Raw genomic sequence first — 16,956 nt, forward strand, 5'->3', positions numbered from 1 at the left:
CTAATTTCTGTTTTATTATTATTTCTGTTGTATTGAACATTTTTTAAGCAATACATATTATGTTAAACATTATGGTATATTATTGTTTATCTTTACATGTACTGATTAGTTCATATCGTATTGAAACTAGTAGTTTAAACAATAAACCATCGCAATGCAGAATCCGTCGGAGGAATGAAAAATTTATAAAGTTATCTTAGTTGTTCTTCAATTTACATTGATACAGCTTATTTAAATACACCACAACAAAACCCCCATTTTAAGGTCAAACATTTGTTTTGTATTTATTCCTGCCTCAACAGATCCCTCCTCCAACACCCACAGCGACGAGTTACAAGTTCCCTCGCATTCATAAACACATCGGTCCGATTATCGGGGAAATATAATGAGCACTGCCTATCATGAGCAGCTCGGTAAATAACGACGGACAAAAACCCAAACTTGTTCTCGGTGACAAGGTAGTATTTTTGGTCGTGACACCCCCCTTCCCCTCCTCCTTTTCCCATCCTCTCATGCAAGACTCTGGATCTTCGAGCAACACAAATATTTCCCATCTAATTGGTCGAATGGTTGCCGGTCGGTATAATATAGATTTATAATGTGGTGACAAAAGTGTCTGCGCTGATTTGTAGCCTGGGTAGCAGCCGCTTCTGTGCGCCCACGGGTTGGTTTTGGAACACTCAAGGTCGCAGGCGCATGCAAAACTGCGCGGTGCGGACAGTACTACGCATGCGTGATGAGGATTGTACTACGCATCTTTTGTGTACACAGCACTACGCATGCGTGGTGTGGTTTGCGCTGATCATGAAAGGTGTAGATTGTTCTACAAATGCGTAATAGAGTTTGTTGTACTTATGTGGTGTATGTTGCTACATATAACATTACTATTTCTATACGCATTCCTCGAGCAGGGATGAGTGTTAAAAGGAACTTATACCATGCTTATACGTTCAATTGCATCGTTACCGTTTTTATATGTACGTAAAAAGTACAATAGCTATTTATAGGACCAAAATAACGATATCCTCTTTGTCAACTTAGGCTTAATAAAAATTGCCATTTATTGAGTGCATTTATTGGCTCAATTCGTGGAATATATTGTGTCTATCAGCAAGCGACTATTAGCGAGAAATGTACAAACATTTTAATATCACTTCTGAGCAGGAAAGTGTCCAGGACCTCGACGATATGATGAGTTATCCCAAAATGATCCTCGCGGATAGAACGAACTGTTACAGCCTCAACTTGGAGATTATGAAGAGCTATCGCAGTCTGGTCCAAGTGTGAAGTCCGAATCTCGGAACAGGTTTTGGCTTGTTTCACATCCATTCGTTAAGTGGACAAAAACAGCGAAGACCAGACAGAGCGTGTGACTCACACACACCTGTGTAACGCGATATACGACCGATCTTACGCACTGATACATACGCGCAGACATACGCGGTTATACGCTGTCATAAACACACATACGCTATTAGCCTAAGTAGCCCTGCATAGTAGTGGACACGTCTAACGACGCTCTTGCTTCCGCTGTGGCTTACAAGCAAAAATAGTCTCGTGTGGGACACGCTTCAAATAATCGCCCATACTATTAAACTCTTCAAAGTTTTTGTCGATAAATTACGATTTTCTACATTAATACACAGTTCCAAGTTAATTTTGGACGTAATGCACTTTAAACGTAAACAGTGCATCACTTTTTTTACTCTGTCTCTTCAAAAGCCTTCGAAATATTTCAATGCTGGCTGCCTTCACCAAATGTCCATCTATTATTTGAATGCAAATTCTGACGGTTAAGTAGCGTTCCCACCTACACTACACCTGGGCGATGCAGGTGTTCCTACATGACGTGTTATGATGTTTAGGTGGTCAGTATATTAAAGGATATGAGGGCATCCTGTCACCTGGTCACCTAGGTGGCGGACTTTGACCTGTGCCAGGAAGCGACTATGACACCGCGATCATATCCTCAAAATGTCCACTGTTTGCAGTTCAAAAGTGAGTGATGTTATTACAAGGGGAACGACTGAGAGCCACTATTGTACCTCAGGAACTGTTATGTTTAGAAAAAAGTTCCTATTCAACCAGATACTCCAAACAGTTCTTTAAACAGTCCTTAGATGTAATTGTCCTTACCGATTAAAATTAACGAAAAGTTTCAAAAATGGTTGTGCGCTTGGACATTTTTTACCAAAATCTTTAATGTGTTGTACAAGCTCATATTGTATTAACTTCTCCTTTAAAAATCCCAGGAATTGTCACGTATAGAAATAAATAAAAATTAATAATCCTCAAAATTGAATACATCTGAATTTAGCACGAAAGTCTTTAGTACGTTTTCTTCGTTTGAAATGTTTTTCCTCATTCAAATATAATATTTAAATCTGTAAACATTTTCGTGCAACAGTTAAAAGCTCTTAAGGTGAAATATAAATATTTTACTAAAAGTACTAAATTAAATATTGTTGAATTTCAATTGTTAAATATTTCAATAGTGTCATTCACATCAAAACTTCATTTTGATTAACTGTGAAATAAAATAGTGGACTTGTATTTTCCATAAAGTATTTGATTACTTTGACCGTGATTGATTTAATGTTTTACTTTGTACCTTGTACCTTGCTTTGGAGACAGCTCAAGAGTGAGGTGCAGCATAGTTAAAGACTCTTAGCAGTTAAATGTGTACATTACATAGCTGGGAACTCCTTCCATCGAATCAGATGTGCACCTTATGTCCTTTCTCTAATGCTAATCGAACTCTCGTTTCTTTTCTAGTATGGATAATTATGTTTACAATTAGCTGTAAGTAAACCTAAACTAATAGCTGGATAGCTGAATGGCTAAGTGTTTGTCTCGTAACATGAGATAACACTTTCAATCTTTAGGGAAGTCTGAAGTTTTTTAACGGTTAATAATGGACCTAGATGTTCTTTTTAACTAAATAAAACAATATTCACAAGAAGTATCACTCATCATTCATATATTTTTGGGGTAACATACGCATTAAATGCAACCCAATTTCATAATGATGATGCCACAGTGATATTGATTGCATATTGTTTTAAAGAAAATGTGTTATCAATGTAAAAAACTTAGTTTAATTCAATATTTCGTGCCTGAATAGGTTCTTTGAGATATTTTTACCTTTTTACTGACGTAGGATAAAAGATTTATAAAATGAGCGGAATAACTCAAAATATGTTATAAAATAGAAGAATAACCTACGATATTTCAATCAAGAATAATCCTCTCCATAAACTTGCTAAAGTGAACAGTTACAGAGTTACAAAATGTTAAAATTGATATTTTTCAACAGACATTTTCAAAGCTTTGAAATTTGTGGCTTAATAACTATGGATATTATTTTTGCTTTACACTATGCGTTACCTTTTAATGAAAACTAAGCGTCCAAAAGTATACACTGAATATTTGATCTAAAAAGACATAATTGACCCCATACATAATCTAACTTTTGACATAGTTGGTTTTCGATTTGCCTCAATAAGTATAAATTCTGATAGAAAGGGAGATAAAATTAAAATTATATTTTAATAAAAACTCCCATCATTGCTGCCTCATTTAATTTAAATTCAAGTTAGGTTAGGTTAGATTAGTGATTTAATTTGATTTATGTATTTTGATTTGACTAATTATATATACACTAAACTAACCTAACCTACCGTACAATTTTTAAACCTGGGAGCAGCTAACGATTTATGTTCGCATTTCCTACCTACGCATTTCGTAATCATCTGGTAAATCAGACCACAAAACACTCCCAAACAAAAGCAATATTTGCAATGATTCTTGTCACTTTCTTGCTTGTTATACCAAGTAAAAGGTACGAGCGTTGCTAAGATACCACAAACAACAACTGACAACTCGATTAGCCTGTTAATAAATGATAGTCCCCACCGTTAGCGTGGAGGGGGGGGTGGTGGGGCACGGGAGCTAAGCACAGCGGGGGCCACTGCGGGGGCTCCCTTATCTACACTGCATTAGACAATTTGGCGGCAACGTGTTTATCACAGTTATCAAATTATCGTGTTAGTTAGCTCCGCCCTGCGCGCTCCTGGTGTTACCAACAAGTACAAGATTCGTAAACCTTAGCCAACCGTGTAGTTTGGGAGTTTTTTTGCACCTCAAGTTCTCTAACCACTTAGTGCCGAGGAACGATTTCATAGTTAATCACGGATGGTTAAGGTGTGTAAGTTTGTTTTATCAGCATAAAATGGAGATCATCACAAATCTATGTTGTGGTGGATTATTTCATATGCGGTAACTGGAGATTATAACTGATACGATGGTATGAAGAATTCTTACATTGTAGAAACTGTAGATTTTCACAAATGTGATGCTGCGAAGGATTTGTTTCATTGAGGTGACTGGAGATTAGCATAAATGTGATGTTGTGTATGGTTCTTTTACCGAATAATGGAGATGATCACATAAGTGATGTAAATTATTACCTCACTTTACGATTTGTTCATTGTGGAGACGACAAATATTATGTAGTGAAAGTGAAGGATTTTTTTCACTGTATGTGTAGACTAGCGATTAACAAGTATGATGTTGTGAAGAATTTGTTTCATATATTAAGACAAATGTCATGTTGTGAAGGATTTGTTTCATTGTTGAGACTAGATATTAAGAAAAATGTCATGTTGTGAAGGATTTGTTTCATTTTTGAGACTATATATTAAGACTAATGTCATGTTGGGAAGGATTTGTTTCATTGTTGAGACTAGATATTAAGACAAATGTCATGTTGTGAAGCATTTGTTTCATTGTTGAGATTAGATATTAAAACAAATGTCATGTTGTGAAGGATTTGTTTCATTGTTGAGTCTAGATATTAAGACAAATGTCATGTTGTGAAGGATTTATTTCATTGTTGAGACTATTTTAAGACATATGTCATGTTGTGAAGGATTTGTTTTGTTTCAGTGTGTAGACGGGAGAATTGAAGTTATCGGAAGTGTGGAGTTGTGTAGAATATTGTATATGCATCTATAAAAGCTACATCAGATTGTAGTTGGTACTTCATACACACATAAATACTTGATTTAATAATAACAAAGCTACAACTTTTTTTTAATGGAGCGCAGAATTAATCTAATTATCATTCAAACACTCATAATAATTACCTTCTGAAAAGTTATAAAGAGTGTTAGAAAAAAGTACTCTAAAATCTTTAACTGATACATCTGCATAACCGCATAACCGTTGATCCGCCATAAAATGTGTCCAATTAAATCTCCTACCCTAACAACCCATTTGGTTATCGAGTTTTATTTTGGATCTCCACGAAACCCTCATAAATCGACCGATTGATAAAACGAGCACAATGCCACCGGGTACGCTCCTAATTAATTTTGAACAGTAACAAATAAATCAAAGTTTAATGGGCTGGGTAACTGAAAATCTCCATAATCTGATTCAAAACTGGTTATGCTAAGAGGTCCCACTCTTATAATTACGTGGTTATTATTGGCTGAGAGTCTGGACAGGATATCATTAGGGGTTTATGGCTGTCTTATGACGTCCGCGTCACCCTTGTCGATTTGAAAACACGTTTTCCACGGATGAAGAATTTTGAGTGGTTTTATCTTAAGTTTGTGGTTATGTTTTTGGAATTCGGACTTTTTGCCACTTTCTGAGCCAAATGAAACCGTTACGGTAGTCTCGTGTTGACATTTCTGGATGTGTTTAGAGTGTAACGACGTGATACAAGGTTTAGTTTTGTTCGGAAAAGTGTAATCTTGCCAGATTTATTGCACACCTGGTAACAATTAAACTCTATTATAAATTCTTAACATATAGTAATATATTTAGGAAGATTCATAATTGCGTACTTTGTTTTCAGGCTACTTCGTACTGTTTTACAAGTATAGCAATATGTTAGATTTAACAGAATAATTAATACAATTCCTTACCCTTTCAAAAAATTTAAAACGTGATTTTATGACGCATGACTCACAATGTACATCCCACCAATACATCCCTGGAGACGCTATATTTTAGAACTACTTTAAACACACTTAGGAAAGTTTAGTCTATGCAATATGTCTGAAATTATTTCAAATTGGTTTCTTGACCTGACCAATAAATTGTACGCGATAAAACTATAAATTTAACACATAATTTTAAAAAAATATTGGCCCCAAAGCAGTACCCTGATGGATACCAACAGAGACAACATTTTAATTTTTTTTAATAAGCAATATGTAGTTTCAATTGTGAAGATGAAAATTCAAATCCAGGGCACAGTTTGACCCGGAGATCGCACGCTCTGGCGGGAAGGCGGTGACAACGTCAGGCGCCAGAGACGACAGGACGCGTCTCCAAGAAAGGAAGACTTCTCAGTCGCCATTGCAAATCAATCCGAATAATGAGCGGATAATAATAATGGTCATATGAATAGCCAGAGTCTCAGTCAGCGGTGCACGCGCGAGCAGCGAGCATGACACACGAGTGAGCTGTCCACTGGGACGAAGGTCTTTGTCCAGAGGATATCAAGGAGGCAATGGCTGCGAGAGGCACTTCAGATCTGCATCATATTTGAAAGTGGTTTACCAATGTAAATTTTGATGTTTAAAATCAAGTCTTTTATGTGTCTAAGCATGTTACGTTTTCTAATGAACAAACTGGAACGGTTCTGAAGTCAATCTGTTTGACGCCCTAAAATCTTTGTAGATATGCTGGAGTACACTCTTACTCTTTAATCTCAGAGTAAAGTCAGAGACCCTAACCTTTGGGCTGGAAAATCAACCAAAAAGACACTCTCCTCCCAAGTCTCCGACTTAGACATGTTGGAACCCACCTTTTCATGTTAATTGGTCCAAAGAATAAACAATATTTATCACAAGTTTTAACCTTTTTTTAGGACTATTAGGTAAGGTTTGACAAAAGGGTAAGAGGCATACAAACTCTGTAACAGCATACAGTAGCGTTAATGTAGAATATGCTTAGCTCTTAGATTAGTTTACACGTCACACTTTCTCTCTTCCTGCATTCATATTTGAATTAAAATACGCCAAATTTTGTCTCCCTGCTTGGCTATGGGGTACTTTATACTTTTCTTCATCTCTAAACAACATACAATGGCAATTTTCATGGCATTAAGTTTCGAGATTGTATTCACAGTGCGTCTTTCAGTGAGTGACTTAGTGTTCTAGGATAGTTCTATGACGTTAGACCTCTTGTATTTTGATCAGATCCATGAAGCATTGTTCATTGTTCATTTCTTACATTAAGATGTCCTGTAATTGCACTGTAGGGGTGATGTTTCAGTATATGATCCACTGTGGCTGTTCCAGGACTATGGTCTTCTTCAGCCTTGCTCCTCCACATCTCCAGGACGATTGTCTCGATGGCCGCCCAGAAGCCAGTGGGGCGCCGCCCTCGCCACCTAGGAGACTATTAGCCGCCCAGTTTGACCCCCGGCTGCCCCCAGACACCTTGGTCGTGCTGCAGCGCTGTTTATGTCCTCACACAACAATACCACGCTCTCGCCAGCAACTTACACATCCCTGGACCAACTTATCATCAGCTCAGCTCTCTCCGCGCCAACAATGCAAACACTCTGCACGACGTAATGCTCAGTAGGAATACGGTTTTATACTAGTCACAAGCATCTACACACTCTCTTGCAGATTCATCAATCTAATAGATCACTTAATACGACTTTGATATATTGTCTTTTAGGTCCTGCAATACCATCAATGTTTTACCAAGTTTGTTAAGGTAGACAGATTTGTAGCGTCAGATTTCTCAATACACTCTCAGGCTGAATCACCTGTTTAATTAAAAGTCAGATTATTAAAAGGTAGATAGAAAGGTATACTTTATGAAGAAACAATGATAGTTGTCATTTTCCTCTCAGTGTTGGCCTGAGAACGTATGTATACCAAGTGAAGAAAAAATCGTTATGATAGTAGCAAAATCTTTGAGAGAATCGTTCAATGTTCTTTGAATAACCATTTGCTGCAGTTGGCTGAAGAGAAAAGATGTCTACTTCATTATCGAATTATTAAAGGCGAAGGTGGCTTAAATGAAGTTGCATGGTTGGATCATTTTATAATATTTTATCTAGTTTCTCTTTACAACCTGACATTGCCGAAATAATTCAAATTTCTAATATGTCCAATTTAATTATATGACCTACGAAAAAGATGGGTAAATCTATAACATCAAGAATGCAGCAGTACCTACGTAAAGATGTAAGCAATACTTGGTATTGTTGCACTATACATATAGCTAGCTGAATGACGTCATATGATGAAATAAGATGATTGCACTGATCAGCTGTCAATCTTTGCCGCCATTGTGGCGCGGTCGTGCATATGCAAACTAGCTGAGGTCTATAAATGGAGGGAATAGCTGAGCGAGTAGATTGTTATTGGAACCTGTTACAATTCTCCAGTATTGTAATTTGCATTTTTAATTTGTATCACAAATTAAACAATAAATCCCTTATTGGTTAGGTCGATGACCGTCTCTGTGCATTTTAATTTTTATGCAAAAAATATATAAATATATAGAAAACATAACAGTAATATTATTCTGCAGTGAAGTGGAGTGAGATGCTTTGAATAGCTTTGTTACTAATCAAAATCAGCTGTTTCTTTAGCCAGGACCGTTTACTGAAAGACTAATCATCAAGAGCAGCCAAATAGGTAAAGGTGGAGTCTTCTGAATAAAAATGTAACACAATGTATTTGTTTGGTAGCAAAAATCCGAGTTTCTCAGGGTTTCTTTAGCTTTTCAAGATAATTCTTTTCTAAAGCGATTCACCAAAATTTCTCACGTGACGTTGGCAGAAGCTACCAGGAACTGCGGCTGGATTCGCTCCATCGCCGCCACGACAGCTACGAGCATCGTGTAATGTAGATGAACATGGACATTGAACACCTTACCTCAGCTATAGTGCGAGGAAACGGGCGTGGCTGGAAAACGTTGGATTTTGCTGAGAAAATCATGGTAGGCTGTTGATTATTTTTTTATTTTGTGGGGAAATTTTGTTTATTCTACAATACTTTCGATGGTATTAGGCCATAAGCGAGAGAGGATGATCCAAGGTGGAATATATTGTTTACCATTGATTTATTTGGTTATGTCAGGCTATAAGATGCTACTATCCTGAAAAATTTTAAATTTATTGATATTCACGATGTTTTCGAATCAAATATTCAACACATCCTTTATAAAATCTTCTAAACAGTAGTTGTGGTCACCAAATAGTTCATATTAAGCAAACTTAAGCAAACTAAGATAGAATTTAATCACTCGTACCGCCCGTAGCTACCACAAGTTATTGCACTAAATTTAGAAGCTATCGCTAACATAATAGCTTAGGGTGTTAGGTTTTCTGGTCTTAAATCGTTGTAAATATATATATATATATATATATATATATATATATATATATATATATATACAGAATGCCTACATTGTTTGGATTAAGCTGTTATAGGGGTTTATAAAATTAATGGGGGGATGATTAAAACCACAAACACATTTTGGATACTAAATTGCACGTTATTTTACGAGTACTATACCGTTTACAAATAACCTGTGTTTTGCCAATATATGTAATAGGTGTTCTTCTTCACTTCCATAAGTGGAGAACAAACTGGATATTCGTGATAATGGGGGCAGCGGTCTTAATAAACTTTTATTTTTTATAGAAAGGACCATTTACCTAAACACATTTAAAAAAAACGTGAAATACTTTCCCGTACCAAACGACAAAGGATACTTGAATTTTTTTTATCTTACCAAGACTGCGAGTATTCGTAAATTCCGCTTGACATTCAAAAGTCACTTGAAACGCCACCGCCATCAGATCGGCAATGCTTCATAGTCAAAATACGCGATCTGCATACGTCAGCGACAAACAAAGAAACAGGACTGGCATCCATCACGAGACAAAGCGAAACGAATCAAGTTATGAATCAAATTTTAGTGAAAGCCGCGTTGGTCCGATCTGAATAATATTCCTGAGCTCGAACAGACGTAAATCTCTGAGATTTCATCAGACAGGATAAATCAACGTTTGCATAGTGACAACAGCTGATTGACAACTGTAGTCTGCAGACGTCTTGCTCACAGAAACATTGCTGTAGAATATAGATGTGAATAGAGCTGGGTAGTTGAGAATAGTGATCGTCTCATGCAAGGCCACGCTCATGAGAAGCTGGTTCGATCTTGAGAAAAGTCTGCAGCTTCTGGATGGTTGGACCCAGTTGTTTTTGATCGGTGGGCTTTTATTAATGGTCTTGGCTAAAGACTCAACAGTCAGTAGTGTCTGTTGATATTTTTATCAGTATCTACACAAGTCTCATAATATACTACACTAGAATTCGGCTCGGTACCCCAATTTTAATTGATAATTATGATAATAAAGCTGCACAACTCTAGTAAAAACCTAAAGGGTTTTCCGAATAAAATCGTTATGTACTATTTCTTTATATTTTCTGTACGCTAATCAATTAATGGTTGTGGAGCGTCAATAAAAATAAACTTCGTAGTCTTATTGACATAGTATTACCTTACGATATAAACAACTCATGTAGTTTTGTAAACCAGCTACTAAGAGGTCACGAATTGTGGATATTTATAGGCATGCACTGTGGATGCGATACTCCCTGGTGTGGATTAACGTCCGCACGGGTGAGTAGTACGACTATCCGCAGTACTTTTCTGATAATTAGGCCAATTCCTATGTACCAAAGGCAACAATGTGGTTCGGATTCCACTATAAACTGTAGGTCCCTTAGATGCCATTAGCTGTATGGGCTATTAATTAACAACTGTGTCTAAGGAATATGTCGGCCTTAGTAACTAACAAGACTACAAGATCGCGCCACTCATCCTACACTCATCTCCATTCATACTTGGCTTAAAATACCTACTTTGTATGGTCGCCATTTCATTGAAAAGTATTAAAGTTTTTTTACATCCTTGTAATTATACCTCACCAACACTAACCCAACTCACAAATCAATAAACCTAACATCATTATTATTTGATTATTATGTAACATTACTTGATACTCATTACGAAGCAGATATCCGATGGAAAATGTTATTTCTATGAACCCGTGTAACAACTAAAGATGACACAGATATATACAGCAAAAACATACCACGAACTATAAATGTAATGCCTTTATTATTGAACGTTACTGTTGTTCAAATCAAATGAAGTACACAAAGTCATGTTTAACAGTATTGGTGCACTATAGCGTTTATATTCAATAACAGTTAATAAATAACAGTGTGTCAACTTATTTTCACACCTCCCTCCCAAGCTGGTTCTACTCCTACTTGGATACACATTGTATACGTTTCGCATTGACTTTAAAATAAAATAGCAACAGATCAGCAGCCTTCCTTACTTGACAGTAATGAGCGTAATTAACGAAAAAGGCTGTACTTTAAGATGTTGATTCGATGGAATTCTCTTTCCAACGCCGTAAAGGAACTTGCTTTACGCTCTGACCTGACTCTTAATTTGCTGGTTTGCCTTATTCGCCATGAGCGACTTTTTGAATATTTATGATTAGAAAGTACTCGTATTGTTCTTTTGAGGAAGAGCACAAGGAGCATAAAAATCTAGACTTTAGAAAAAAATAGCAATTGTAGGCTACTGTAACTATTGTGGGTAATTGAAAGAATGCACGTAAACGAACAAATTAAATAACTTATGGAAAAATATAACTATTACAAAATTATTACACATAAGAGGGAACTAAAGTAGTTTATCGTTAACAAGAAGATCAACCTAATTACAGAAACTAAGCCCCTAGACTGTAAAAATCTAACAAATTCTGGCAAATATGTAAATAATAATAAAGCACTAACCTGGTACTGGAAAACTTGCAGCATTGAAATCCAAAGTTTTTATAAATAATTTTCACTTATTGAAGTTTTCTTTGTCACCACTTCAACCCACTTTACCAAGAAAAAGTTTAAATTTAGCCAAACTAAATGAAATAAAATCTAGTTTTCAAAAACACACAATGTTTCTGTTCTAACACTAAAATTATTTACACACAAAAACATCACTGACACCAAACACAACACAACTAACCTACATTGCTGGTGTGACAGCTGAATACATCGCATATCCAATGTCACCTAAAACGTAGACAATTGTCACCAAACATACAAAGTGGTACAGTACTATAAGAAAGCTTATGAATCCTACTTTCAAATGGTTGAAACATTGAGCTCAAATTATTTAAATTATGCAAACGGTGAGCGTTTAGGTTTAGATGAAAGCTTACTCAATACTTTAATACTTTTATACTTTACTTTGAAATGGCAACCATATGACGTCGTATTTCCGACTTTGGCAGTTCTCAAATGACGTAACTGCGTCGGAAAACCGACGTGTGACAGAGAGAGAGCTGCTAGAGGAGTAAAGTTGTCGAGTTATCTCTACAGTCACAAGTAGACTAACCTTCCTCACTCTACACTCTGCACGTTAGCCTCAAAGTCAAACAAACACAACTTTAGTGGTCACTGTGTGAACCACGTGTGAGACACTGTCCACTGACTAGAGGAGTAAAGTTGTCGAGTTATCTCTACAGTCACATTATGTGGACTAACCTTCCTCACTCTACACTCTGCACGTTAGCCTCAAAGTCAAACAAACACAACTGTAGTGGTCACTGTGTGAACCACGTGTGAGACACTGTCCACTGACTAGAGGAGTAAAGTTGTCGAGTTATCTCTACAGTCACATTATGTGGACTAACCTTCCTCACTCTGCACTCTGCACGTTAACCTCAAAGTCAAACAAACACAACTGTAGTGGCCGCTGTGTGAACCACGTGTGAGACACTGTCCACTGACTAGAGGAGTAAAGTTGTCGAGTTATCTCTACAGTCACATTATGTGGACTAACCTTCCTCACTCTGCACTCTGCACGTTAACCTCAAAGTCAAACAAACACAACTGTAGTGGTCACTGTGTGAACCACGTGTGAGACACTGTCCACTGACTAGAGGAGTAAAGTTGTCGAGTTATCTCTACAGTCACATTATGTGGACTAACCTTCCTCACTCTGCACTCTGCACGTTAACCTCAAAGTCAAACAAACACAACTGTAGTGGCCGCTGTGTGAACCACTTGTGAGAAACTGTCCACTGACTAGAGGAGTAAAGTTGTAGAGTTATCTCTACAGTCACATTATGTGGACTAAACCTTCCTCACTCAACACTCTACACTCTACACGTTAGCCCCAAAGTCAAACAATCACAACTGTCTGACTTATACATTTCGATAAATTTAGTGTTTGTATTTTGCTACAAATTGTTATTTAATTTGATTTATTATTTAATTTTCAATTTCATATGTATAATATGTACTAAAGATCCAAAGATGAAAGCTTCCGTTATTATTTTATTGAAAATAATCCTAATTGTTATTATCCATCCCCTACTATTAAAAAGATTACTTATACGTGATAAATTACTAAGTTCCAACTTTATATAGTATATACATCATTTCATTAAAATTTCAAAACACTATTGAAAAGGCAAACAATATTGCTGAAGTGTATATCAGCTGGTGTTTGATAATAGTTTATTGTGAGAGGAATCTTTTGAACTTTCAAGATTGAAATCCAAAATATCAAAAACAAAGGACAAATATATAAGGAAAGGAGGCGGACGAAGGTGAATGAAGTATATGAACATGTTATGCGAAAATTTGGTAAGATTGTCTCATATTAGCCTATACAATATTTAAAATAATTAAACCCAAAATGGCAGTCTCTATTAATTACCTGAGTCACAATCCTTGATCAAATGAAGTAGTACAGTTGATTTTTTTCTAAAACGGTTGGCGGGTGTGTAGCTATTTTATACGGATGCAAAGAACAAATTCTTCTCTTTCAAGTTCTCTTCCAGTTGCAAAGCACGGTTACAGCAGCTAGCCATAAATACAACTTGACTTTACGTAACCTGGCTGCACTTTACTTTAGGTCCTACACTCATTCGAACGACAATGTCGATTATTCGATTGTTTCATTCGATATATCGTTTGGTTAGTTAGGTTAGGTTAACCTTACCTAACTAACCAAACGATATATCAAATGAAACAATCGATTAATCGATATATCGATCGATATTTTCATTCGAATGAGTGTAGGACCTAAAGTGAAGTGCAGCCCGTAACCTTGTTTGTAGATATACAATTTTTTATGTCTTACTTACCAATCACATTTGTAGCCGAATCTCAAATCTCGGGAGTTCAAATACCACACGTTCCTTCACAATCCCCTTGAAACATAAAAGGCTATGTAAACATCCGGAGAAAGAAACCCTTTAATTACTCGAAAAGACTTTAAAAATCAAGACTTTTACAGGGGGAAAATGAAAAGGGTGTTCTTTAATAGCCAGGGAGGCAGTAATCAATTGAACCTTCACCCCAGGATTAGGGGCTGCGATAATATTTTAAGCATCTGCCTTTCAATTGAATTTTGTGTCAAAGTTTTAAAATATAATCAACACGGGGGTGCGGCCGAAGGGGAAGTAGCCACAATAGTCCTGCATGGTCTGACGCTCATATCTCAGGGAAAATGACTACGGGCTATGTAACATCCCCTGTCGACAATTAGGGTGAGTTATCCCCTTTGTGAGGAACAGGAGATCTGGACCTGGGGAGCTAATAGGAAGTTACTTGGGGATGAGGGAAATGTGTGGAAAATCAAAATCGTTTCCGTCGAGGCATAGATAAAACATACTCCGTTAAGTTGTAAAAGAACTTGTGTTGCTTAGTCTATGGTCGAGCCGAGTGTGGATAGATCTGTTACAATTTCAATTTTGTTTTAAATTTTATTCCTTTAAGGGGTTATACATTTTTGTATACCGGGAGTTAGTTATTGTTGTGTACTATTCAAGATATATCCTTTTCACTACACACGTTACACACACTGCACCATTGGTCACAGTATACAGATTTGCACATAATTTACACACTATACTGACTTTACAGCCTATACACATAATTCACCCTACATGCATACAGTGAAAACTATATATAGAGTACACAGTAAACAGTCACTAAACACATAAGGAGTAAAAAATCTATTATCTATCTATATAAATAAAATTAGAGTTTTGTCTGTACATTGCTTAGAATAATGAACTTTTTGGTTATTTTTACATTTCATAGGTCAGAGAAACCGAATCAAACCTTATCTCAATTTCTGTCTGTCTGTCTGTCTGTCTGTCTGTCTGTCTATCTGTCATTCTCTTGGTAACGCTAAAATACGCACTTTATTACAACTACTCCTCAATAACTATAGCACTGTCCCGCCTGAAACTTATTTTCCAAATACTATACATATATGAGATGGTTTTAGACGTATTTCATCGAATATGAGACAGTTAGATATTTAACAGTAAACCCTTGAAAATCAAGTTTTTGTCGATTTTTGACGTGGAATTTCTGGAAGCCCATGTTAACCTTATGAGAAATGAAATTATTGAATCTTAACAGCTGTTTCAATTAAACAAGTTGGTTCTGTTCTGTGATGTTCAATAGCATTAAAGTTACAAGGATTACCAACAGGGTGCAGCACTAGCACTATTATTTCTTTTACATTTATGACAACAGCTAATTTGCAACCTGGAGGCGAGTGAGCGTAGCGAACGAGCTAACCTGAAGGCAAGTGAGCGTAGCGAACGAGCTAACCTGAAGGAAAGTGAGCGCAGCGAACGAGCTCCAACATACAGGTGAGTGAGCGTAGCGAACGAACTTCAACCAGGACGTGATTGAGCCATGCAAACGAGATCAGATAGTAAAAATAAAAGTAAGCCTACCGTTATAGGATCGACCGGCAGACACAGAGGTAATTTAACCTTTTATTGATTGTCATACCGATCCGGAACAACAAAAAACAACATAAAATGAAGCTATGTATAATAGTTTGGCCAGCATATCTTAAAATATGCAAACCAACTGCTGTTCTTTATATAAGAAGGTTTCAACTGAATATTATAAGATCCCCGTGCGTAGAACGGGTACACAGCTAGTTATATTATTAAAGTGATACAATCAAATTGTATGTAAACTGTTAAGGCCATTTACCAAATAAAAATATAGGCATATGTCACATCAAAATGAAGCTTAGAGTGTGTAAATTTGCCGGAAAGTATTGATATGGACGAATATCCTAAGGGCTCTGCCCCACAGGCTGATTTCCAAAGAGCTACACCTGGCATGCTTTTAAAGTTTACATGATTTTATTTTATTTAGTTAGTTAATGAAACAGCTGGTCAGTAAAATGAACTGGTGTTTGTTTATTTACTCGAAATAGATGTTTGTAATGCTTTATGTAGATTTGGGAGATTTAGGAAGGTTATGTTTGGTTTTAAAGAAAGGCTGTATACGTTTTGTAAAGTATTGATCAATGTTTCATATTGTAATTTATGTAGCAAGCTACATGTAAAGAGGCTTGACTAAAATTGAAGAATTGTGGTTAAAACATGTCGTTCGTGAAGCATCAATATGAAGCAATTAATTTATGCTGTTTCTACACTAAGGTATGTTGTCATATACTTTTGGATCTATTAACATAAAAAGTAGGAGTTTGAAAGTAAGTAGGTTTACACTTTTAAATCAGTTTATATTTTCAAACTAAACCATAGACTTGCCGTATTTTAAAACACACATCAGAATTACTTATAGCTATCTAGGTCACATTTTCTTCCCGTTGCAAAGCACGGGTATAGCAGCTTGTATTGTCTAATTATGCACATTTGTTGATAATTCATTTATTATTATATTGAGTTCACTGGTTACGTTGTAGTAAGTCTATCGAGTTCACTAGGTTTAGTAACTAAATTTACTAACCACGCTATTCAATAATACAGTATTACTATTTATTTTTCGTGTTTAAATATTTTTTTTTGCTCCAACAACAACCGTAATTTAAACT

The sequence above is a fragment of the Macrosteles quadrilineatus genome, unplaced genomic scaffold (genome assembly GCF_028750875.1).
Source record: "Macrosteles quadrilineatus isolate MER2022 unplaced genomic scaffold, UCM_ALF_1.0 Scaffold_8__2_contigs__length_117827958, whole genome shotgun sequence".
In the NCBI taxonomy this organism is placed as follows: Eukaryota; Metazoa; Arthropoda; class Insecta; order Hemiptera; family Cicadellidae; genus Macrosteles; species Macrosteles quadrilineatus.